A 24,835-nucleotide genomic window follows, 5' to 3' on the forward strand; every position below is an offset into this window, starting at 1 on the left:
TAGTCGGTAACAAGGCCCATATCAGTCCTCAACTGTTGCAACATTAATAAGACTATTTAAGTACAAATAATAACATCATAAGCATGTTTACTGTCAAGACATTTATGATCACATGAAAGCTGCTCAAACGTCAGAGCTTCTTTTAATTGTTTATAATAGATTTACAAACACATTGAGACAAACTAACTAACCTATTATGTCATTACTGAACCACTTAGCTTTTTTGTGCTTTATCAAGATTAATGCATATTTTTCTTATGCATTTATTTACATTTAACAATGATATTTTGCAGCTATCTAATCTGGAGCGTGAACAATGTCTTGTGAGAGTCATTAATGCTGTCATCTTGTAAGGATATATAAAGGCCTTATTACCTATAAACTAATGCTTGCTACAAGGACCTTAATATTAGGAATAAAATTAAAGAAATCAAGAAATTAAGGGGAGAACTACTTGTATAAACTAAGAATCAAAGATGAGTTGGGTTTGCTATAATCAGAGTTTAATGTGTTCCTTGCTACCATCAGTGTCGTCTTAGTGCATTACTGCGCACATGAAAAAGCTGTAATGTGTTTTAAGATTCATCATTCATTGCAATGGCCAAGTTTTGTCCCTACTTGGCCATTTCAGTGACGGGGGAAGTGCTGGCTCAGCTTGCTGAGTGAATCAAGAAAAGGGGGGGATGTTAAACCCAGAAGGGAAATTTTGCACCGAATGCCAGAGAATAAGTTAAAACTATGGACTGGAAAATTTCCTCTGGACAAAATAAAGTGTCTAATAAAGAAACACTTTAAGTAACAAAGTACTGCTGTTGTAAGTAGGAAAGTTTGGCTTGATTTAATTTAAGGCATTGTAACACACAGCTGAGAAGCTGCACAAACAACCAGTCTGTACTGTAAAAACAAAAACAAAAAAAGGGAGATGTTAATCTGCTGCTCTGTTGGCTCCGCGCTTTGTCTCCAAATGACCAAACACCTCGGAGCAGTTTGGGAGTCGAGGAGGTGCTCTGCTGCCGTCAACCTCGTCATAACGATTTGTGTGTCCAAGGAGCACAGCCTCCATAAATGAGGGAGACAGAAGCCTAAATATAGATATGATGGAGGGGAGAGGCACAAACACTCCACGACAAACACTATTAAGGCCGGGTCAAAGACAGGACGGGAATAGCACTTCACACTCAGACCCTGAGCAATAAAAAGGGAAAGAGATGCGTTCTCAAACACACACAGAGTACGGATTGATACACGCTATGAGCTGCCACTGATCCAGACACAAAGCTGCTTGCTGAATCAGGTTTCAGGCTGAGTGTCGTGCTCAAACACTTAGCACACACTCTAACATTTATGTATAGTCGGGACTAGGATAGAAATGCAGTGTGTGTAAACCTCTTTGAAACTTTACTGTCTCATAAAGCTGCTGGCTTACACTCTCCTGATTTATCTTGTCGGATGAATGTCTGACCCTGTCGCGTTTCCTACAGTATTTTACTCCATAAAACGTCTCATATAATGGTGGTAATGATGACAATAAAAACAAAACAAACAAAAAAAAAAAACACAAAGAAATAATATGTGTGTGTGTGTGTGTGTGTGTGTGTGTGTGTGTGTGTGTGTGTGTCATCTCCAGGGGGCTATAATGATCTGCGGTCAGGGTCAGGGGCCCCCGAGTTATGAGAACATATTGATCCCAGCGAGTCTTGCAGTGATTGAGGGTTGTTTGTGTGGGGAGTAGCTCCCATCACTGGTCTCTGAGTGGACAACGGGAAGAACCTCCTAATTCGTCATCCATGGATGATATAGAGCGCACCACACCACTGTCCCTGCGTGCATGCACTCTAGTAGCACATGGTCTTTTGAACAACCTGGTACTGCACAACGCTTCGTTCAGTCAAGGCTCGCCACGGGGAAATTGGTTAGCAGTGATGGTCGGCGATGTCCCGCCTCATGTAATTACTAATACACAATGCGATTGATTCGTCAATCACCTGCCAAGCTGAAGCAGACATCCTGAGGCGTCTCATCTTGTTATCAGTGTAGTTGCTAGATGGTGATTTAAACAATCTCCTCACCCATTAGACACATAGCCTTTGCTGTGGGATGTAGCTGCTCATTTTCCCTAAAGCTTCAAGAGGGTTATAAATATTTAATCAAGCCGAGGTGTTATTTATTTGCCTTTTCTGCAAAATGTTGTGGGAAACCATCTATGTGATGTGTCTGTAAGTACAGATTAATTTCATTATCAGTGAATTTTCTGACATTAAAGGGATATTCCGGTGTAAGTTTAATCCATGGTCTGACACACCTTGACACCGAGTACGACCCCCCCCCTCGAGAGATAAAGTTTGCAGACCGCTAGCTTACATAGTTTTAGCATCCTCAGACACGACCGCACAACAACAACACACTGCAGTAAAATGGATCCAAGTATAAATCGCCATCAAAAAGCCACAAATAATGCTCAGAACAGCACCAAACTTCAGCAACATTACAAACAGGGTCCCAGCACATATTTCAAGGCATCAAACATTTGATATCGTTGCTGGCTTTGTCAGAAAAGATAAACAAAACTTACACCAGAATATCCCTTTAATCGCTTCTTAAACAGGATTGATAACTGTTTTTTTTTGTTTTTTTTTTTTATGCGGATGCTGATAGCTATGTTGTGGAGTAAAATATTCTGGATACATCTGCAGATATACACACACTTTTTTTGCAGTTATCCCCCAAATTTGATTATCAGACATGTGACAGATTTGTAATGGAGGCAGGATATTTTACAGTTCAACAATAAACTTTATTGACATCCCCTGAAGGTGAGGTTCGCCCAGGGGTGTCATGCAAGCTAAGACTGGCTACGATAGGCGAATGTCAGCCAATGTAATAATATCGACTGATACATCAGTAGGGCTCTAATTGATTCCATGTTTAGTCAACCAAATGTTGAAAAAATGTGAAAAAAACACACATCACAATTTCCTAAAGGTCAAGGCAATGTCTTCATTTGCTTTCTTTGTCTGTCCAACAGTGAAAATTCCAAAGGAACTAGTATACAGCGAAAAAGCAGCAAATACCACCATCTCTCATTTCTTTTATGCTTCCTTGTGCAACTGTTAGACAGGTTTACAGAGATGATGTAAATTCGATAAGACATAATCCCATTTTAAGACGTGTGCGCTAAGTCAGGAGTCTGAGGACCGCCAAACAGGTTTGTGATTAAAATGAAATACCCACAAGAAATATGTGTCAGCCTTTGATAAACTTTGACAGTCACCACCCTCCTAAAAAGAGTTCTGAGAACACCTTGAGGGAGCGGAGGTCCAAACAAGCCAAACAGTCGGCGTTCAAAACTGAAGGTGAATCTGTCACAAAAACTGTTAAATTATTCAACATGGCACGGAAGTAAACAGTCTTTGGCAACGAGCGAAAGGGAGTTATAAGTCAAAGCTCGCTGACAGGGACAGATGGAGTTTTAAGAGGAAAATTTGCTAAAAGCATGAACGCACACGCTCAAGATGTGAATTATAGAAGTGAATCAACACCTCTGTGACACAGTCTCCACTAAAACTCTACATAAAGAGATTCCCAAACCCTCTCTCTCTCAAAAGCATGGCTGTCATTCACAATCCAAGGCTGGTGCAAAATGACATATAACCTCATATCAGGAGCATAAAAACTGGAGCCTTCAGCGATGAAAAGTAATAACAATTCTCTTTCATCCTTTCCCCTTCATCTGGACAGGTTTACATTTGTAGAAAGCCACCGGGTCTCCTCAACCCACAGTGAACTGTTACTGTGTGTTTAACAATGTATCTGTGATGGTGGAACCGGCAATCTCCTGGGAGTCATTAGGTCAAAAGACTCAATACTGCTCCCTGACGCCGTATTCCAAATAATTCCCCTCTGCACACATGGCTGAAGAAATTCAGTACTACTTTCAGGACCAGCATGATGAAGTCCAAAACACCTGACTCTGTTATAACCAGATCCAAACATCATTAAAACATTGGTGGGAAGTTCTCAGGGCAATAAAAGCAAAGTAGATTCCTCCCCATCTCCTTTCAATCCCCCAGACATACTGGAAGCATTCCTTGTTGAGGACTGATCTGATACGTTCTGACATGGTTCAGGACAGGTTTGACAGCCTTTTCAGGAGGATTGACACCGTTCTGAGGAGAGTGGCCAGTCTCCCGAAGGATTTATTTCCATTCCGCACGCTGCAGCCAGATAATGGCATGTTTATCCAGCGCATTGTGTAGCTGTTGTCGAAGAAAATGCAGCACGTTGCTCCTGTACACTGAATGCAGAGTGATTTCTACTCTATTGTGTGTTTTGTGTCTTCACACTTGTCAGCATTAGTTACTGTATGTAATCATTTATGCCAGTAAGCTCCTACACTTATGACCCCATGTGAAATATCTATACATACTGTCAAAGGCCAGAAATTTCATTAAAGATTAACTGACGTAAAAGTCAATAGTTTAGATGGTGACTGAGAGAAGAATTCTTCCAGGTACCCTATGGCATTCTGTTTTTCAGAATATGTTAACATTCAGTGTTTCTGTGTGTATCCCCGAGCATTATGTATTTATTTCCTTATAAAATATTAGTAAAGATGACTCTGTAAATGATTTCTCTCCTCACTTGTTGTGTGTCTTGGAATTCATACAGTCCCCTTACATTGGACTGACTCCCAGATCTACTTTAACTCATCTTTACGTTGGGTGATTTGTTGTGTTGTTTTCCTTCTGCCGCTTCGTGTGAAATGGCTTGTGTACACTGGATTTTGTTTTCTTCTTTTTGCATTGCCTCCCTCCACATTTGTTATGGAATGTATTGTGCCACCCTGCTGTTTGTGATGGCACCTATGTGCTGTGGTTGATAGCCTAAGACACAAACAAATGGGGACCCATTCATCAAAACGCTGCTCCACGGCACCAGCGCTGCTGAGATACTCTGCACGGTACATACAAAGCAAACACAAGCACAGACACACAAACAGCCCATCAGCTCAACAAGCATGTGTATCTGCGGCAAAGAAGTGACCAATAAGAGAAGAAAGTAACAAGTCTTATCAAGAGCAGGAACACACATGCAGAGGCGCCAACAATCACGAGGCGACCCCCTGTTCACCCTTCCTCCAAGACAATATCGAGCTGTCCACTGTAGGTCAGGCACACCTACTCAGCTGCAAACCGTGATTGGCTCATGGTCATTGGCCTCGGACCCCCACCCCCTCCGCACCACCACCTTGGCCAGAGAAATGGTGTCTGACCAAGTTGATTCTATGGATAAAGGGATTGGATTGGGTGGAGGAGGTGGAGGGTGTGTGGTGTCCGACCTTGAGGGAATGTCAGTTTGCTCTGGTGCTCACTTTTTTTTTCTTGCTGTTGCACTCTCAAACCTTCATGCTATATTTTAAAAGTGATATCACAGCCCACCATTTGCTGCACACTTGCACTGTATGGATTGTACTAAGATGGAAGGTCCAGATGTTTCTGCTTCAAGCCAGTCGCAGAACGCAATGTGTTTTCTGGTCTCCACAACAACACCATAACCAAACACTTTCCATCATGTGTTGTCCCGCTTTCTAAAATGATTAATATTTGTTACAGTCTCACAGACTTGGACATTCCTGCTCAGTGTCTGCTGTCTGTTTAACTGTGGACAGGCTGCAATAAGCATACTGCACATTTTTTCTTTGTTTTTTCTTACAATGTAGCTAAGCAATATCTCCAGCAACAAAAAACTTAACAAAATCCAGAGAAAAAAATGCTCCCAGTTGTCTCCTGGCAACAGTAATTAAAATAATCACGGAAGTCTTTGTAATGCTCAGAAAGTTTTCACCCCGTTTACAGCCATGGATACACTGGACGCCAAAGGCAGAGCGAGCGATGCAACCACAGCTGTATTATGTGTTTATGTGGTGTGTCTCTCTCCCTCACACACTAAAACTCATGATTCTTCTATTAAACTCTCAGCAGCCGTGTCACCCAGAGATCATGCAGTGAAAGGACTACAGCCACACTAAAACCCACACACAGGCCACATGAGACTTCCCATAAGAGGTTAACGCACACGGGAAGTGAGATGGAGTTGGAGTCTGGAGCGTTCAAACGTACAAACGCAACCAACGAAGCCTAAAACTGATGTAATTCTGCAACTGTTGGCTGTACGGAGTTAAACAGGCAGTGAACTTCAAATGAAATTTGAAAGTGTGTGCATTCCCTGAGGGAATTACAAGGCTTGCAACCAAAAACACACTTTCCATTAGCTTTGGTTCAACTCAGGCATCTTTGTTCACCCTAAATGCCCCCAAAGCATCATCGTTTGAAGGATCCAGCCTTTGAACTGCAACACATCTTTGGTTTTATATGCCAACATGTGGTTGATTTCCTACATCTTCTCTTGAGTTGACCTGAATGTTTTGACGTTTGAAAGCTTCTTCCCTTGCCGTGATAAAACATGTCAAAATCAGTATTCAAACGCTGTTTTTTTTTGTTTGTTTGTTTGTTTGTTTGTTCTATTTTTAGAAGAGGAAAAAAAACAAGGCAGGTGCACGTGACACAGACACACAATACCATATCTGGTAAGAGTCCCCGCGGCGAGGGAGCATTCCTGGTTCACACTCACAGATGTGGCTGCGCCAGAACGAATGGAGGAGGAACAGGATTCCAGTCATGTTTGCAGTTTGCACCGTGACCTGTGTTTGAGATCCCTTCAGAATAAACGCGAAATTCAAATTAAAACGGAATGTACTGTAGATGTTAAAAGCTGTGACATCAATTTCTGGAGGGTCCATCTCTACCAATAAATATAGCCATGGATTGGACCTTACAGCTCTCTGGCTGGCTTTCCCATCCGCAGAAGACGTGTGGTTCAAATCCATCCCCCGCTCCGAGAAATCATAGAGAGGTGGCTTATAAAGACAAAATTGTGAAGGAGGAAACATGGAACGGTGTTGTTGCTCAACTAAGGACAAGCAGGTATGTTTTCCTCTCTGTATTTACGTATGACAGTATTTATTTTTCCATATTACAAAACAGCCAAATAAATCAGTTCTCTGAGAGGAAGGTCTCATTCCTCCAGGATGAATGAGCAATGTCTAATTTAAGAAGAGCAGGCTTTTTTTCAAGGCTGTGCACACATTAGCCTTGTGTAGCCTGAGGGTAAAATAAATCGTGGGAAAGCTGAGGTGTCATCAGCATATGGAGGTATCAACTTCTTTTGGGATTTAGGTGATGGAGCTGGTAATGATTAGTGACTCAAGGCCACTGGGTTCAAATCCCCACACTGGCTGGAAGAATCAAGACAAATGGATCACACCAATTACATTTGATTGACTAAGTACGGTTGATTGACACATCCAAGGCCCGGTTATACTACTGGGTGAACTCACACGCGTAAATGAGGGGAACAGTTTTTGTTTGTCTCAGTAATTCTACCAGTATTATTATGTTTAAAAATCATACGCTTCAACACATTTACAACTGGGAGATACCCAGGACAATGTGGGTTCAGCTCAGCAGCACCAATGAGGCAGCTGGGAATTGAGTGCCTTGCTTGAGAGCACCGCAGCAGTTTTCAGATGAAAGTCTTAGTCTTCTCCTACCAATCACAGATCCCTCCCGGGGTTTGCACTGGCAGCCCTGCGGTCACAAGTTCACTACTCTCACCTGCGGGCTACAAAATCAAGCATGTGAATGTGAAGCAAGATCATGAGCTGTCAGCAAAAACCCACCTTAGAGGAGCGATTATTAGGAATGGAAAAGGAAATCAAAAGGTATCAAGTGGTATCAAGGTTAAGATGGAGATGTCATGCTGCTGTCATAAACGTTGAACTTATTTGATAGGCCAAGCATGCACAAGGGAACAAGTAATGAGCCAATTACACCCCTCCTTCTGATCAGTCTTAGCGATGAGATGAAATGTCATCCTCTGGGTTTTAATTGCCTTCATCCTCTTGCATCTTCACTCTTTAATCAGATTTCTCCAGCGGCAACGATACACAAAGTGTTTTGTTTATGTGGAGCCAAACTGCAGTCAGTATCCATCTATCTTTCCATCCCCTCCTTCCGCCCGCCTCCATACCAATCCTAACACGCACTTCAATCACTGCACAAATGAATGTATCACATCAAACCCATTTTAATATATACAGACGGGTGACAGATAAAAGGAAATACCAACATAAAAGGTTCTCTGTAAAGTATTCGGCAACCACGTGCCGCCACGACAGATTCATAGCCTTAATAGTTTCTGATCCTCTTGACAGATAGAACACAATTCCTCTAAGCAATAATCCCTCACCTGGTTTGATGATGATAGAGGTGGATTGGATGTTCAATTGGAATTGAGATTTGGCCGTAGCAGGCCATAGCATATGATTATCAGGCAGCCAGCTATGTATCACTTAAAATGTTGGTAGTATATGCAAATTGACAGTGGTAAACGTATCTCCATCTTGCCTGCACTCAGAGCCCGTAAAAAAGATGCAAAAAACATCAGCTTGTGGATTCTTAGGTATTGTTTGCGACCAGCTAACCCTAACCCTCCAGACAGTTTCCTGTTTAAAAGCGGCCGACGAGCCAAAACCAAGCAGCGCCCAACTCGCAGTATGTCACGCATCAGCGCTGTTGAAGTTTTCCACCTTTTGAGCAAAAGAGATTACCCAAGCCTTCTTCCTCTGCTTTCTCTTTCTACTGCATTAACAGCCCAGCTTTATGCATGAGCCGTCTTGCCAGCAGTGAAATACTTCTTTGACATCACCGTCCTACCCTCTGTGGATGGGAGGGTTGTCATCCTGGAAGGGACCACTTCCAAAATGTTTCATCAAAGCGTAAAGGCAATCACTCAGAACAACTTCGTATTGATCTGCAGTGAGCCCTTCCCTCTGCTGGTGCCGAACACCTTCCCCACACAACATATGAGAGCCAGTGGATTCCCTCGCTGTAGGGTCAAGCATTCAGGCCTGTACTGTTCTTTTCGTACGCCACGCATGCACTCGCCCACTTGTTGAGAATGAGTCGAAGGGATGACTCATCTGATCATATCCCTATATTCACGTCTGTGATGTTTTTTTGGTTTTTGCACCACTGAACTCTAACGTGCATTCATCTTGTTAATGAGGAGGTTACGCACTGCCACCCTGCCACAATATGCCCGTCTGCGTGATTTGTCAGCAGGGCGGCTCCTTGCTCGGCACGGTCTGATGACGTCCAGTCAGGAGTCACCTGAGGGAGAGTTTCTGGTTTTCCTTTGTAACATTGCTAATGTAGAAGCATCACACTCGTCAAATATGCGGGTTCGCCACAGTGTCCGACCCTGTTGATTGATGTTGCTACCATAGATCAAACTGCAGATGTTGATTCAGTCAATTCAGACTCTTGCCACTTGAACAACCTTTGTGAGTGAAGCTGCTGTCACCCGCGCCCGATCAATGAACCCCCTTTCTGAGTCACCCAGATCTTTTCCTCTTGCCCTCCTGACACAGAATCAGAACCAACTTATGTTATCTGCTTAACAGTGCCACTCAGTGCACCTGTATGGACACATCTGCATGTGTATGTATGTTTTTGTTTCCCCCTCCGTCACCTGTCTGTTTGCAGATCAAAAACACTGATACAAAACCGCCTGTTCACCATCACGAGCATCTATTGTATCCATCTGTGCCCATTGTGCAGCAGCTTTAGCTCAAAAAAAAAAAAAAAACACCTTGTAGAAATAACCTGCAGCAATAAAACCTCATGGATAGGAGAGAAGGCAGAGGGGTTACACTGGAAATCAGCTGAAAGAAAGAGCGTCCCCTGTTGATCGCCTCTGCTGCTGGAAATCAATACAGGAGAGTGCAGGAGAGCCAAGATCTGCCTAAACAACCGTGTCGGCATCGGACTGATCCAAAAGGAATCAGGATCAATATTTTCTTCAGTATTCACTTTTTTTTCCTTTTCATGTGCAGAGAGAGAGAGAGAGAGAGAGAGAGAGAGAGAGAGAGAGAGAGAGAGAGAGAGAGAGAGAGAGAGAGAGAGAGAGAGAGACCGGACCTGTTGACCCAGAGCCATACAATGAAATATTAAAAAAAAAAAGAAAGAAAGAAAGAAACTGGCCTCCATTTGATGGATTCGTTAATTTATTTAATGAGATTAATTTCTCCTCCTCTTCAATTCTCAGGCTCACATGACAGCCAGGACACACTCTGCCCACTGAACAATTAAACGATCCCACAATAGATGTTTCATGTTATGACGTGTGTGTCGCTTTTGCGTCTTTGGACACGAAACAAGTTGTTCTTTCCGAATTGTTTTTTGTATTTTTAATTCGCTTCTCATTTTTTCTACCTAAAGGCGCACTGTTTTTTTTTTTGTTTTTTTTCAGAGCTACTTGGTGTCAGGCTGATGTTGAAAAGTGAGAAGACGCTGCATTAAATCACACAGAAATAAACCTCTCAGTGATTTCAGGTTTGTATTGATGGTAACGTCCCTTATCACAGACTTCATATCACATTCGACGGACACTCGTTCTGGGAAACATTAGATAAGCACTCAGGGGGAATATGGAGGGGAAAAAAATGTTGCTTTTTACCTTTTCAGACATCAAAAGAGCGTCGACAGTAGTTCAGGAGGAGAAGAAGAAGAAAAAAGGAGCCTGGTAATCCGTAATCATAAGATCTACTTCCCAAATCTTCCTCCCCTGCTCTCTGTAACTCCAGAGCCTCCGCTGCGTCTCCGCTGGAGAGGTTTGTTGATATCCGAGCGATTTCCTCTTAAACCAAAAGCAAATATCCGAGCAGGAGCGCTCCTGTGTGGCTGAACCGCTTCCTCTTTAACATTTTCTAGTTTTTGCGCACAACTGTAGAAGATTGCAGTTCAGGCAGAGAGGCTGATGGACTGGACACCTGCGCGCATCAAAATAAGACCCGGATCCGAACGGTGCGCCTCGGGAATCCACGTGTCTTTTCCTGTCCTTCCTCCTCTCCCGTCTGTCTCTCCGTTCTTGTGTTCACCGAAACAGGGGGCCTGCTGTAGACGAGGGGCCCAGAAGTGGCATCCGAGTTAACCAGGGGCGTAATCGCTCCATCAGCGCAGGGAGACGCGCTGCGCACCGGAGTCTGGAGAGGGTACAGTCGGCTCTGGATGGCAGGTCGGTGTCGCCGAACCGTCAGAGAGAGAAAGGAGGGAAGAATCGAAGAAGACACGCATGAGTGTCTCCCGGCGAGCCCCCTGTGACCCCCCCAGTCTCTCCTCTCTTAATAAATGCCCCCACGACCCCCAGGTGGTTTCCCAAAACGGTGTCCCCTGTTGAATCTCAGACACAGCAGATAAACTGAAGGATACCGTCCACCGCCCGCGCCGACACCGGGTTTCAAACTAGAGGTCTCCGTGCGCAGCTCGCCTCTCCAAAACTCGGGGAATTCCTCAACTGATGCGCAAATGCGACTCACTGGAGCCGGTAAACCCTCGCGGAGGACTGAAACAGGTAGTGGAGACTACACCTGCCTGTTGCGGCTGTTTGGTGGGTGCCCCGTGCATTTCCAGGCGGGGAGGGGTGGAGGCTGGAGGCTGGAGGCTGGAGGCTGGGCTGTATCAACAGTTTGCCCCGCAGTCGCTGCTTGAGCCTACGCACGAAACATCGACGGGCTCCGCGGGTGATTTCCTCTCAGCGAACAACATTAAAAAAAAAAAAGAAAAGAAAAGAAAGAAAACTGAAAGTGACAGCCTGTGAGTCAGCGTGTGATCGATACGTTTCTCTTAAAGTCACCAATGACAATAAACATCGTGTTTAAACACGTGTTTTATTTTCCCACAGTAGGACTTCTGTCTCCAGCGCAGGACACAGGTGGGTGGGAGAGAGAGAGAGAGAGAGAGAGAGAGAGAGAGAGAGAGAGAGAGAGAGAGAGAGAGAGAGAGAGACAGAGAGAGAGACAGAGAGAGAGAGAGAGAGAGAGAGAGAGAGAGAGAGAGACAGAGAGAGAGAGAGAGAGAGAGAGAGACAGAGAGAGAGACAGAGAGAGAGAGAGAGAGAGAAGGAGAGAGACAGAGAGAGAGAGAGAGAGAGAGAGAGAGAGAGAGAGAGACAGAGAGAGAGACAGAGAGAGAGAGAGAGAGAGAGAGAGAGAGACAGAGAGAGAGAGAGAGAGAGACAGAGAGAGAGAGAGAGAGAGAGAGAGAGAGAGACAGAGAGAGAGACAGAGAGAGAGAGAGAGAGAGAGAGAGAGAGAGAGAGAGACAGAGAGAGAGACAGAGAGAGAGACAGAGAGAGAGAGAGAGAGAGAGAGAGAGAGAGACAGAGAGAGAGAGACAGAGACAGAGAGAGAGAGAGAGAGACAGAGAGAGAGAGAGAGAGAGAGACAGAGAGAGAGACAGAGAGAGAGAGAGAGAGAGAGAGAGAGACAGAGAGAGAGACAGAGAGAGAGAGAGACAGAGAGAGAGAGAGACAGAGAGAGAGAGAGAGACAGAGAGAGAGACAGAGAGAGAGAGAGAGAGAGAGAGAGAGAGAGAGAGAGACAGAGAGAGAGAGAGAGAGAGAGAGAGAGAGAGAGAGAGAGACAGAGAGAGAGAGAGAGAGAGAGAGAGAGAGAGAGACACGAGGCCTTTGAGGTGTCGGAAATAAATATTTTAACAGGGGCGCGTGCGTGCAAGAGAGAGAGAGAGAGCGTCAGAGTCAGTGGTGTGTGTGTGTGTGTGTGTGTGTGTGTGTGTGTGTGTGTGTGTGTGTGTGTGTGTGTGTGTGTGTGTGTGTGTGCGTGTGCGCAAGACAAACTGAGCGGTGGAATGAAAAAGCAAAAAAGGAAGTGAGAGATAACACACACACACACACACACACACACACACACACACACAGGAAAAGAAAAACAGTAAGTGTGATGGAGGACAGAGGGAGCTGCTGGACTGTGTGGGCAGAGAAAACAGATTGTCGGCTCAGCACCGCGGACAGCGCGCGGAGCACCGGGTCACTTCTGGGTGTTTTTTTTTTTTTTTTTTCCTCATTCACTGTTAGAAACCCTTCGGTACATTCGGCCCAGAGTACAGGCAGCATGTTCCGGTTCTGAACCGGCGGCCCCCTCCCCGTGTCAGCGTGCTGCTGGGGAATACAACCACCCTCTTTCCCCTTTTTCCTTTCAGCTTCACCTGCTTTATTATGCAAATGCTGTGAGTCACACACACACACACACACACACACACCCTGTTGATTATATGAATACATTAATACAACATGTTTTTTTTATATGTAGCAACCATCTAATTAGTGGAATTAAGAAAAGTTTAGACTGTACAGACCTGTCATGTTACTTTACTGAGTAGCAGAACAGGCGCATAATTATCTTTTAATATTTTTTTTATTATTTAAGATAATAAACACACAAAGATACACAATACAAGCCAGGACAAATATGACTCATTCTAGCACTGATGTGGCTCTTTTCACACACACAACTGCAACTTGACAACTGTGATTGTGAACACAGTGTGTGGTCTTATATCAAACTCATACTGTACTTCATGTTGTCATAGCAGCGTTTGTACTGATGCGTCAGTTCAAGCCAAAAACCCAAACAACAAGTCACAACCAGGATTTTGTTCTTTTCAGTTCAGCCGCCCGTTATCGGCCTCAGTCTCAAGTTTTTTTCAGCGATTTCAGTTACAACCTTGTGATTTAGCGTTCGTGTATTCTCAGTCTACTTTTTCATTTCGTGCTGTGTTCTTTAGCTCGAGCCACTTCCCCCCAAAATCAGTTCATCTGGTCATAAACTTTTGAGAAAACATTCAGCTTTAACGGTAAAAACTACGTCTTCAACCTCACGAAAGGTTAAAAACCACTGAGCTGTTTCAATCCAGCCCAGTGACAGTGAGTCTTTCTTACTTCAGTAAGTAAAAAAGTTGCGATGAATGTAAACAAACACAAATTGAAGCTCGCTTTAAAAAAAAAAAAAAAAAAGCTAGTTTATGTAACAACTTATTCATTTTTGTGAAACATCAGCTGGGAATGACACTGAAAACAAAGACATAGCAACATAGCAGTCTACAGCCTGAGTCTCATAATGACGCCATACAAGAACCAGAATCTAAGAATGTTGATGTTTAACATTTAGCAGAGATGAATAAACAAGCAGCGTTAAAAAAGTCTTTGGACAGCAACAAGGAAACTAAGATAAAATGCAGCAGTTTAGGATTTATTCCGCTACGTCTCCATTTGGAAGAATCTGCCGAGACAAAGAAAACCTTTGCAACTCCCCATTTATCTCCAACTGGATGATTTGTAAAATCATCCGGCACCGGTTTGTTTGTTTGTACAGCCCGAAGCAAACAGCGGACCAGATGGAACAGACACAAAAATCTTGTCCACTTGTTTTTCACACCCAGGCCAAAAAAAATAATCAAAACGCTTCCTTCCCCTGTGCATTTCCACATGTGAGAGGTTAACTCATAACTGTAATTTAATAATTAGTCTTGGCACCAGGAGGAGATACAAATGTATAAATGGGTGTCTGTGTCGCTCCCGGTCATGCTACTCAAATATACTGCATGGCTGACCCACTAGATCCACTGCGACAAATCCTTTTACGACTGAGAACAGAACGATGTGAGGTCAGCCAGGGTACGCCGGTAAACTTGTGAGCTGAGACTGCAGAGTTTCAAGATCATTACCGACACGAACCACCTGCATTTTTCGAAATCATAAAACTATTAAAGTCAGATCATTCGGCTGTCTGATAAAGGACCACTGGAGAGTCACTCGTGTTTCTGTTTGAAATTGATTTCATTTCATCTTTACATTCTAATCAAGCCTCTGATTTTGTGTTTAGTTGAAGTTTAAACATTTTCAGCGCGGTCGATATGCACAACATCAGCATCGCGTTGTCCTGTGATGTTCCATATACACCGAGTGTGTTTTTTGGCTGATTTCACCAGCTGATGGTACACCAGGATGTAGCTAATATTGCATGCTTGCTGGGATATATCAATATGAGACAGACGAACAACTGATTCGTCACCTCTCGATGCCTCCACCGGGGCTGATCTCATTGCCAAAATGTTTGGCACCAAGCGGGATGTTAGTTAAACACACAGTGTGTAATTTCTGCTGAGGGTCTCTTTGAATCAAAACATTGAAAGCGACAGCAGAAGTTTGATAATGTTGTGGAGCAGCGTGAGAATCACTGACTTCACTGCTTACTGTAACTGCAGATGAGAGAAAACTTCATCTGACGAGACTCAGGGAGAAATCAGATGCATAGATGAGGTAATGTGTTAAAATAATAAGCTGCGTTTAGTCACGTTCAACATCGTCTGTCACCAATGAATTGCGTACTGTTCACCCAGAAATGAAGTGCCAGGTGACCAAATGAAACGCACCGCTACCTTGAATGAACTTGCAGGTCCTCTGGGTTTGAACATTGTTGAGAACATTTGGGATAATCCGAGTAAAAAACTCAACAAAACTGTGACCACATGACAAAGGTCAACGCTGCAACGGTCATCAGTGATGAAGGGGAGTTGCAGGCTTTTAAACCATGTGTGGGAGTGTCCTTACAGTGTGTGGGAGTGTCCTTACAGAGTGTGAGAGTGTCCTTGCAGTGTGTGGGAGTGTCCTTACAGAGTATGGGAGTGTCCTTACAGTGTGTGGGAGTGTCCTTACAGTGTGTGGGAGTGTCCTTACAGAGTGTGAGAGTGTCCTTACAGTGTGTGGGAGTGTCCTTACAGAGTGTGAGAGTGTCCTTGCAGTGTGTGGGAGTGTCCTTGCAGTGTGTGGGAGTGTCCTTACAGAGTGTGGGGGTGTCCTTACAGAGTATGGGCGTGTCCTTACGGAGTGTGAGAGTGTCCTTACAGAGTGTGGGAGTGTCTTTACAGAGTCCTCCACTTTCAGGTCGCTGGTCAAACCAGCCTTCCTGTGGGTTTCTAGGTCTAGGTCAATAAAAATACAGAGCAAAGGTCGAATCATGTTTAGATGTTTTAAAGTGCAAATTGTACATACTTTAGTTTAATACCACCTGACGTGGTGCGTGTAAGCTGTGTTCAAATCAATGAATTCACCTCATGTCTGTAAATAAATGTCAGCCACTACATCGTCGTATCGACGTCCAGTTCAGTTTGTCACGCTGATCATTGATTCCAGTGTCTGCTGAAGATCAATGGTTCTTTGATAGACGCCAGACTGTTTGGAATCTTGATTTGTCTGATGAAAATGAAAACACAACACATACGTCTGATCCACCCCGACTGCACTTTGTTATGTTTGGTCTGAATTCTCATTATGCATGCACATTTTACAGAGTAGATGAGATGCAAGTACGTTACAAAGAGCTGATCCATTATTGATGGAATGGCGTGCAGTGTAAGAATATGCGATCCAGATCACTGATGGGAACATGGAGCAGATCTCTGCTGACTGAACAGCACACGGTTCTCCTGAGGCATCTGGATGCCGGTCATCTTCTTCTTCCTAATATCCGTCATCATTAGAGCTATTTGCGATGTTTTGCCTCCTCTTGGCTTCGCGCACCACTTGGCCCAGCAGCCCCATCATCGCTGCAGTTGTTGCCCATCAAGCGAATGTTTGCTTCACTGGAGCTTGTTGAGCTTTGAGGCAGTGGGAATAGTGCAAACAGATAAAAAAAAATAGCAGCAGCTAATATTTTGATAGAAATGTTTATCTTTACAAAAATCCTCTCTCCTAGTTTACTTTTCTGTGTGACCTGGGTCATTTTGGTTCATTTATTCCCCTTCTCTTGCAGCAATGGCAGAAAAAAAAAACCCCAGCATGTAATCAAGCTAATAGGATGAGGACATTTATTTATTTCTATTCAGCAATCACTGTTATTCTCTTTTCAGGCCTGCTTCTCTGCTGGCCTGTTGTCAGGGGTGGACAATTACTGCAGTTAAGCTTCTTTATTTGTCAGAAACATAACATCCACTCTGAGGCCTTTGGTCTCTTAATCACACTGAATGTCACTGTAACCAGTTGGTATGGATACTCAGTCCTCAGCAACTGTTCATGTGACTCTGAAAAGCTGTTTGTGTCCAATCCAATGCTCAAAATCCTTCAGCTCGAAAGGGGGAACAGGATTTTATTGTATCTTGGTACAGCTCTGCAGAGGGGCATGTGGCATGTTTTTTATGATATTGTGCCCATAACCCAACAGTTAACTCAGCAGGTGCCGACTTTTATCGTGTTTCATATCATATTTCTGCTGTTTGCGGACTAAAACTGACAACTTCTTAGCATTTCAACACACTCTGTCTTTTTTCTCCCTGGCTACTTACATTTCAAGCTGCTCGACAGTGAAGGGCTGAAACATATAACACTCCTCAGACAGTAAAGCAAACGACTAGTCTGAGTGTCGTGCTGGAGATCTGTCCACTGTTGTATTTTCTACACCTCAGTTTAAAATCCAGTTGTTAATGTTGGATTCAGCAATGTCAGATTTAACATCTATTTATGCCTCAATCATGTTCAATATAATAAATGTATCTGATGATATGCATAGAAAGATTGATTAAAAAGAGGGGCAGTTTCAGAAATTTTCCTTTGTTTTCACTTGTATATTTCTGTTTTCACTTTTCATATTATAGCATGAAAATTGATAGTTTTAACAGGTTTACTTCTGACACCAGAATTTGTTAATTGCAGTTTAAAAAAAAACAAACTTTTCAGAGATGGCCACTCCTCTCCATCTCAACAAGACAGAGAGCAGCGTCGGTCAAATGAGTCGGAGAGAGAACGAAGAGAGGGAGCTGCGTTAACAAAAACAAAGGAGTCAATTAGAGAAGCAAATTGTTCTTTTCTGATTGTTTCAGATTCTTGGATATGATCTAAAAATGCAAATACATGCCAACACCTCCGCACAGCCCTGCAGGAAGGTGCCGCTCTGCAGGACTTTATCAAAATTCAGCCAAAGCTTCGTCCTCTCCATAGATTGCCTCTTTAATTAGTGTGTATGTGCGTTTCTCAGCACCGCCCTCGGTCAAACGCACACACGCAGCTTTTGCCTTTCTTTGTTCGGTCCTGTTATCAATAAAAATATGCCATCAAAATAATTCTGACTTGCCCTAACGTATAGATCCCTGACCTCACAGGCTGTGTGCTGCTATTGACTGTGGGCTATACATCTCTGCCCAATGGTTGACGGCAAGAATCGGCAGAAAACAGCAATAACAAGAAAATAATCAAATACAGGTCGTATAGACTCTGTATTAGTCTGTACAATATTTCACAGAACACCATGCAAGGGCTCTTCAAAGTTGGGTAATATCTTAAAACATAGGATGAATCTGGAACTTCAATACATGGTTGAATCTTTCCTGTAAGACCAAACAAGGGACAAAAAAAACACACTTGCAGGTGATGAGCCTACGTTATAGCACCAGTGCACTCAGGCACATCAAGTCTCTCGCCTCCTCTTTATTTTACCCACAGCCGCTCGCAGAAACACACAGAGCAGCACACAGCGGCTGTGACAGCGTGGTTTATCAAAATCTTATTGGATTTCACCTTGGCCCCGGCTACTGCAAACAGAACAAGGAAGGTCGAGCAGCCTCCGAGATGCTCGTGAGCAATCCCACCCCAGAGGCGGAGAGGTCGTTGTGCACCTCGGTCACGTTCCTCCTGTCCTCTCAATGCCCACTTGTCTCTTTTCACATCAGGTCCTCATACATACGGGTGATGGACCGCAGGGAATATAAGAAGGTAGACCCACTGAAATATGGCAGGCAGCGTGACACGGTAGTACACATCCTGATTGATTTTTATTTATTCCAAGTAGTCTGCGTCTGCACACGCGCTTGTACAGGGCGAACTCACAAGGAGAGCAACAGTGGAATGAGCTAAAAGCAACTAGCAAAGGCTGTGAAGGTCTGACTTACAACATCCAGAGAAAAGATATAACGTCTAAGTGCCACTAGAATAATAATAATAATAAAGCAGCTCTGTAGCTGAGGGGAAACTTTTCTGTTAAAAAACAAGGAGCCAAGCAGCCGTGTATAGGGTTTGATAAATGAGCAGAAAGCGGCCTGAAAATGTAACTGCCGTGTGGTTTTATGCCAATATTCAGCCCGGCAGCGGGTTCATATTTGTTACCTTTGCTCCGATCAGTTGGCTCGAGTGTTGTATACGTCTTGCCGAGGTCGATTTCAGATGACATGGACGATATGGTATCGGTTGCTGCGAGCACTTATTGTGTTTTTATGTTAATTAAGAAATATTTAAGAGTTTAAGAGTTGATGTTTCTGCCCAACAGTCTGTTTCTCTGAATTGATTTCATCCATGTTTGTTAGCATTTTTCCAGCTCTGCCAGAGGTCAGTGTGCAGTTAATGCAGAATGAGATCTGTTTGAATCACTGAGAGGAAAATCTGAGTTATGGGTAGTTATTTAGGCTAAGAAAAACAAGCAGCCAACTGGACTATAAATTATAGTTGCCTTGCCTTATTGGTGAAACTATATCATATGAAAACAATCCTGAAGTGTCCAAGTATGTGCTCGTAAATAGAACTGATTACAGTCTTGCTGTTTCTTTAATTCAATAATGAAAGCCAGCCAGTTCAGTTGGACCGAGATAAGTGGCAGCTTTATTTAACTTAATGAGCTTAATATCAATCAAGGTTAGCTTAATATTTTAAAAATCAAAAGAAAGACGTTACACCGAAGCTGCCGTGACATTGAAGCACTCATGTCAACAATGATTTCACAGCACCGAAATTTATGGAGATTATTTTGTGATCAGGAACAGGCGTAGCACAGTATTCCGGTCACAAACAGCGAAGTGCTGATCACACATGAAGAAAGGTCCCCTGAGGAGAAAGTCCTCATCGCAGTGAGGACTGGCTGCAGTTTGTCCTCCACCAGGTCGTCCTTTCACCCTCTGACGGTGTGAGAACTCAGCCAGTCAATGCTCTGATCACTGAGACCACTTCAGAACGCCGAAGCATTCGATGAATTCAAGGGCTTCTGTGTCTTGAAGAATGTCATTGTACTGTGTAGAGTGAATGTGAAGCTGGTAGATAAAGTGGAGAGGATTCTTTCTTTTACCTTAAGGATGCAGCACACTCCATGTTGACAGATGTTGGCCGTAGCTGGCTTGATGGGCCGTGGAACAGCCGCAGTAGGGGGAGGGATGTTTTGCAGATGAGCCTGTTCCTGCTCCGTTTCAACTCACTCGAGGTTCAGCTGGAGCGACCTTGATGTAGAAGTGATGCGTCTGCTACAAACAGACCTAAACATGTCGCAGCAAAAACAAAAAAATTAGGCTGAATGAGGTCACGCTGACATGAAGAGAAGACACAGAGAGGAGGTTTATGGCAACAACTCAGACGGGCTCAGGTAAACTATCAATCAGAAAAACAAAGTTATTTTCTTAATATCATGACCTTTCTGGCATTTGACACATCGCCCTTGGACTACTTCTGTATTCCAAAACACGGCGATAACTTTTTTTTTTTTTCCCCGCCTGACGTGGTACAAATAAGATTCGCTTTATGAAGTAATCAGTCACAAGATAGTCTTTCACCGATGCCATTTTGACTGAAAATCGATGACCGCCGCCCTGCCAAAAAACAAAAACAAAAAAGCTTACATACACGCATCAACACTTTAAAGGTCAGCTATCGTTCTCAAATACTGCACAGAACCCAAAGTGTAGAGCGCCGCCGTGTGCTGCTCCAGGAAAGAGACGGATATTTAAGCTGAAATGTCTCCTGTGATGGTTAAAGAGCTGGAGTTATGAAAGCCACCTAATGTGACATGAAATTATGGGGGAGAGTGGTTTCCAGTAGTCGTCCTGATTCTTTTATCAGTCCGCTCTGTCTGTTTTATGTTCACTGAAGACAGAAGGTGGCGAGAGATGAAGAGAAAAAGAGGAAAATGAACTAGAGAGGAAAGAGATGATGGAGACAGATTGAGTTCTTACTCCCAAAAAATAGCTCTGAGTTATTTTAAGTTGGTGCTGATGTAGGATTTTCTCTGACCTTAAACGCCTTCATGTAATTAGAAAGTATTAACAGCTTCCAAGTAAGAAAGATCTCTAATGCAACAACCCAAAACAACTGAAAGTCCTCCATAAGTGTGATGAATCAGTTTAGTTTCACTTAATATGCTTATTGATTATCTATGACTTTGAAATGCTTTGGGCCACATCCTCCCCCCTCGTGGCCCCGAGCTGTAATATCTCTCCTCTTTTTCATCATCAACTCCCTCGCTTCCCATCATCTCAACTCCCTAATCTGTGATCCCCTCATCGATATGCAGCGAGAAAGGAAATGATAGTGCTTTTAAAAAAGTGCCCGCTGAGATACGCAGAGATACAGACGGAGGGAGAGGTGTTTGGTTTCCACAGCGATGACGGACATCAAATATAAAAGCATGAAAACAAAAACAATGATTTGTGCAAGTGAGACAAACAAGAAAACAGCACTCCAACAAACTTTTCTGTGGAAAGGAAATGTCTTTCTTAGATGTTAGCACAACCATAAAAAAAAGGATTTGTGTGAATGCATGAGAGCGAAGATAGCTGCTAAAGATGTGAAACATGTTCACCTCCTGGCGTCAGCGTCCGGTCGTCCACACGTGTCTTGTAGCTGTTGAATCATGTTACCTGAGTGTGCCTTCCCTCCACACCTGCTCTGCATCTCCTTCATTAGCTCTTCCCTCCTTCAAGTGTTCTTCAGCCTATCAGCTCCTTTGCTGTTTGCAGAGTTTGGTCACTCATTACCTTCATCTGTGTCTCTTCTGCTGTGTCTCAGTTCAGGGTCTGCATCCTTCAGAGGAGCATTTGAAGGCCAATTACATCACAAGGCCTCACAAAGGCTGTCCCAGTTCGAAAGCTCCTCCAAATGCAGCCCACAAATGCTCCTTCTTTTCCCTCTTTTTGGAGGTTGCACTGCTACTATCCTTCTTGGCCTCACATGTCCCAAGATTCTTTGCACGCCCGAAAAAGAAGAACGAAAGAGAGAAAATGGCGACATCTCGCAGCGTAGATTGTCACTTTTGCTGGCAGAAATCGTGATGTAAGGGCAAAACATCTGCTGACACAACCAGGAAATGCTCCAAAGGCGAGACCGTCCCATTTAACAGCGGCTGACGCAGTTAACAAGTTCTCTCTGAAGGACTCGCCTTCGAAGACTGCAAAGGCCGAGTCCTTCGCCTCAAAACACCTGCACCTCATCCCCATGCCGTGTGTTGGTTATCCAGCTTTGCAACATTAGCACACTTGATGAAGGTTGGATGACTTAAACATAGCTTTGTAACACAGCTGATAAGCAGTTTGCCTCATTGAGTCCACTGAGACCAGAGGCGTGAATCCTCCCTATTGTTCTTGCTGCATGCAGTAAAAACTGGCTGCCATAAAACCTTTAATAATGTCAAGTTCTTCAGACTTCTGTGACTGAACTGAAGGATATCTAAGATTTCATTGTACAAACTTTTTTGAACCCTGCAAGGTTGTCACTTGGACATCACAAGTGAACTTTTGAAAAGACATCTAAAAAAAAAGATCCCAATAAACTTTCGTTCTGGCTCTCCACTGGACGTTTCTCAGATGTGTTTTTGCTCTGTGCGAAGGCTCCATCAGTTGTAGGGTGACAGACATGATTCAGGTTCAGCTGCAGCCTAGAAAGAGCTTTAAATGTTTGATTTTTCAGTGACAACCATTACAAACATGTGTGGTGATTCATGTGTGTGGTATCTACTGATGCTTTCCTCTGGCGGCTCTTATAATTAGTGTATTCTTTAAATTGTTGTTGTTAAATCTGTGCAGTAATGTCAGCAAAGGCTACAAACATAGTGTGTAGTCTTATGGATTATACTTGTTCACCACTGATATGTATTAGCAATAATATCATCGTTTTTCAGTGATTTGATGTGTTATGTAATGTGACATCTTGATCCAGCTTTATGATGTCTTGGTCGATGCCTAATCATCTTCCCTCGATACACCCATAGCATTTATTAGGAGTGAATAAAATATTCATGCGATAAGATGAGCGCTGCCGTTGAATGCAGTAAAAAGGCTCCTGTATATCCACATACGGACACATAATGACAGACGCTGCAGGAGACTCCATCCGCCAGAAAATTGAGAGGACTCTCTCTAACCTCTTCTAGTCTCCAAGATAACGCTTGAAACTCCTTCCCTCTTCCTCAGAGGACCCATCTCGTCCCCATCTCATCCTCATCTCTCTCTCTTCCCCCCTCTCTCTCTCTCTTCTCCTCGGTCTAATGGCACTACAGTGAGATCATTAGGTAGATAATTAAATGTGAGACTCATGCAGCTCTCCGGGCCCTGACGGTACATGTCGGTCTGTGTGCAGTGTGCTAGTATCTGCTCTTTGTCCATCTGTCTATGTGTGTGTTCCTTCAGAGGCATGTTGTTGAAAAGACAGAACACTGCTCGTCAAAATAAAAAGCGTAATAACGGGCGCCCACTGCTGCTGTGTAAATATAAGGAGCTGTGCACATGCACATGATCAGCTGGTGGTGCAGAAGAAACTGACGGAGTTAAAAGATCACCGGTCAAACCTCAAACAAAGAAAATCATGATGGAACATGATTAAAATGTAGCATTTATGAATTCTTCTCAGGAAGGTTAAAGTCTTCTCAGCGGTCCACGTCTGATGTTTTTGACGGCGGCCATTCATCATCTCTGAAGTGGAAACCTGAGTGATGTTTCAGTCACAGGACTCCTGATTTATCAACTGTTTCTGCTTCCACTACACCGACTTTTCAACTTTCAGCTGAGCCTCAGAGTCTTTTGAGATACTTTGATTCTTTCTTAGTATTTCAAACATTTCCACTCACCTGGATGGAAACGAACTTGCCAGAGAATGATTAAATGTCTTTACGCTGATCATTTGTGAACATCATTTCAGATTTTCTGTGTTTTTCAAAGAGATCTCACAACGAAACATATGTAAAAATCTGATTAAAATCCTGCCTCAGCCCACCTTCCCCATGACAAACCCGTCTGCAGCTGTAGAGCAAACTCATATTTTTCAACCCAAACATATCCGAATGGAATGACAATGACTAGAAAACATCTAATACTTGTCTCGTATGTGGGCAATATCATCATAATCTATTCCTCCAGTTCCTCCCGTGGTATCACTCATGTGATTTATATGAACTCACCAATTCAAAGGTCTTAATTTTCAGGCTATGGCACATCCAACTTCCAAAACTTCTATGTCCTAAAACTGGGGAATAGTCGGAAGAATATTGACAGTGGAGCAAACTTGGCATTAGGTTTGTTCTGACCCAGACAGGTGGAAGTGTATGAGGCAGGAGGGTTCAGCTGAAGTACATGTGGGCTGACGAAAAACAGGGGTGTAAAATTTGAATACATTACAAATTTATGAGTTTTGAGCCTTGTGATGCAAGATATCTCTGTGTGTGTGTGTGTGTGTGTGTGTGTGTGTGTATGTGTGTGTGTGTATGTGCCTCTGCTGAAAGATTTCTGTCAGTGATTCGTGAAAGATTCCTCGGGGGGGGAAACTGCACAGTCGTTCACAGTAGGCAGGAGGCCTGATAAGCGAGCGCTTTGCTGCTTCAGAGCTCCGTCGTCGCTGCTTAGCGGTTATGATAATGCGATAATGTATCAGCGCGGCAGATAATCATGCCTCTGATGTCAAGGATCTGCAGTGTTCCCTCTGTGTATTTATACCCTGTATGTTAATTGTTGTGGGGGGTTTTTTTGTTGGTTTTTTTTAAGAGCGACGTGGATTAGCAGCACTTCTCTCCGTGTGCCGTGTTATCACGGATGGAGCGACAGGATGCACTCGGCACACAATGACACTCGCATGGACACTTAGTGTTTCCCCCCACACAGATACACAACACATGTTGCTTCACAAC

The 24,835-nt window shown here is 43.6% G+C and overlaps 1 protein-coding gene across 2 annotated transcripts in view; it reads right to left on the reverse strand.

Annotated features, from left to right (window-relative positions):
• The window catches only part of LOC119024399 (voltage-dependent T-type calcium channel subunit alpha-1I-like), a 224,257-nt gene extending 201,888 nt beyond the window's left edge, over nucleotides 1–22,369 (reverse strand). The window contains exons 1-2 of one of the 2 annotated variants that reach the window (XM_037107182.1): nucleotides 21,524–22,369; nucleotides 20,021–20,204 (exon numbers count right to left, since the gene is read on the reverse strand). The gene's annotated coding sequence lies outside the window, so the exon portion shown is untranslated. Of the gene's footprint in view, nucleotides 1–10,578; nucleotides 11,205–20,020; nucleotides 20,205–21,523 lie in introns of those variants that run through there. The other variant, XM_037107191.1, reaches the window with a different exon arrangement.
• Nucleotides 22,370–24,835: the final 2,466 nt, after the last annotated feature.

This window comes from Acanthopagrus latus, chromosome 1 (genome assembly GCF_904848185.1).
Source record: "Acanthopagrus latus isolate v.2019 chromosome 1, fAcaLat1.1, whole genome shotgun sequence".
In the NCBI taxonomy this organism is placed as follows: domain Eukaryota; kingdom Metazoa; phylum Chordata; class Actinopteri; order Spariformes; family Sparidae; genus Acanthopagrus; species Acanthopagrus latus.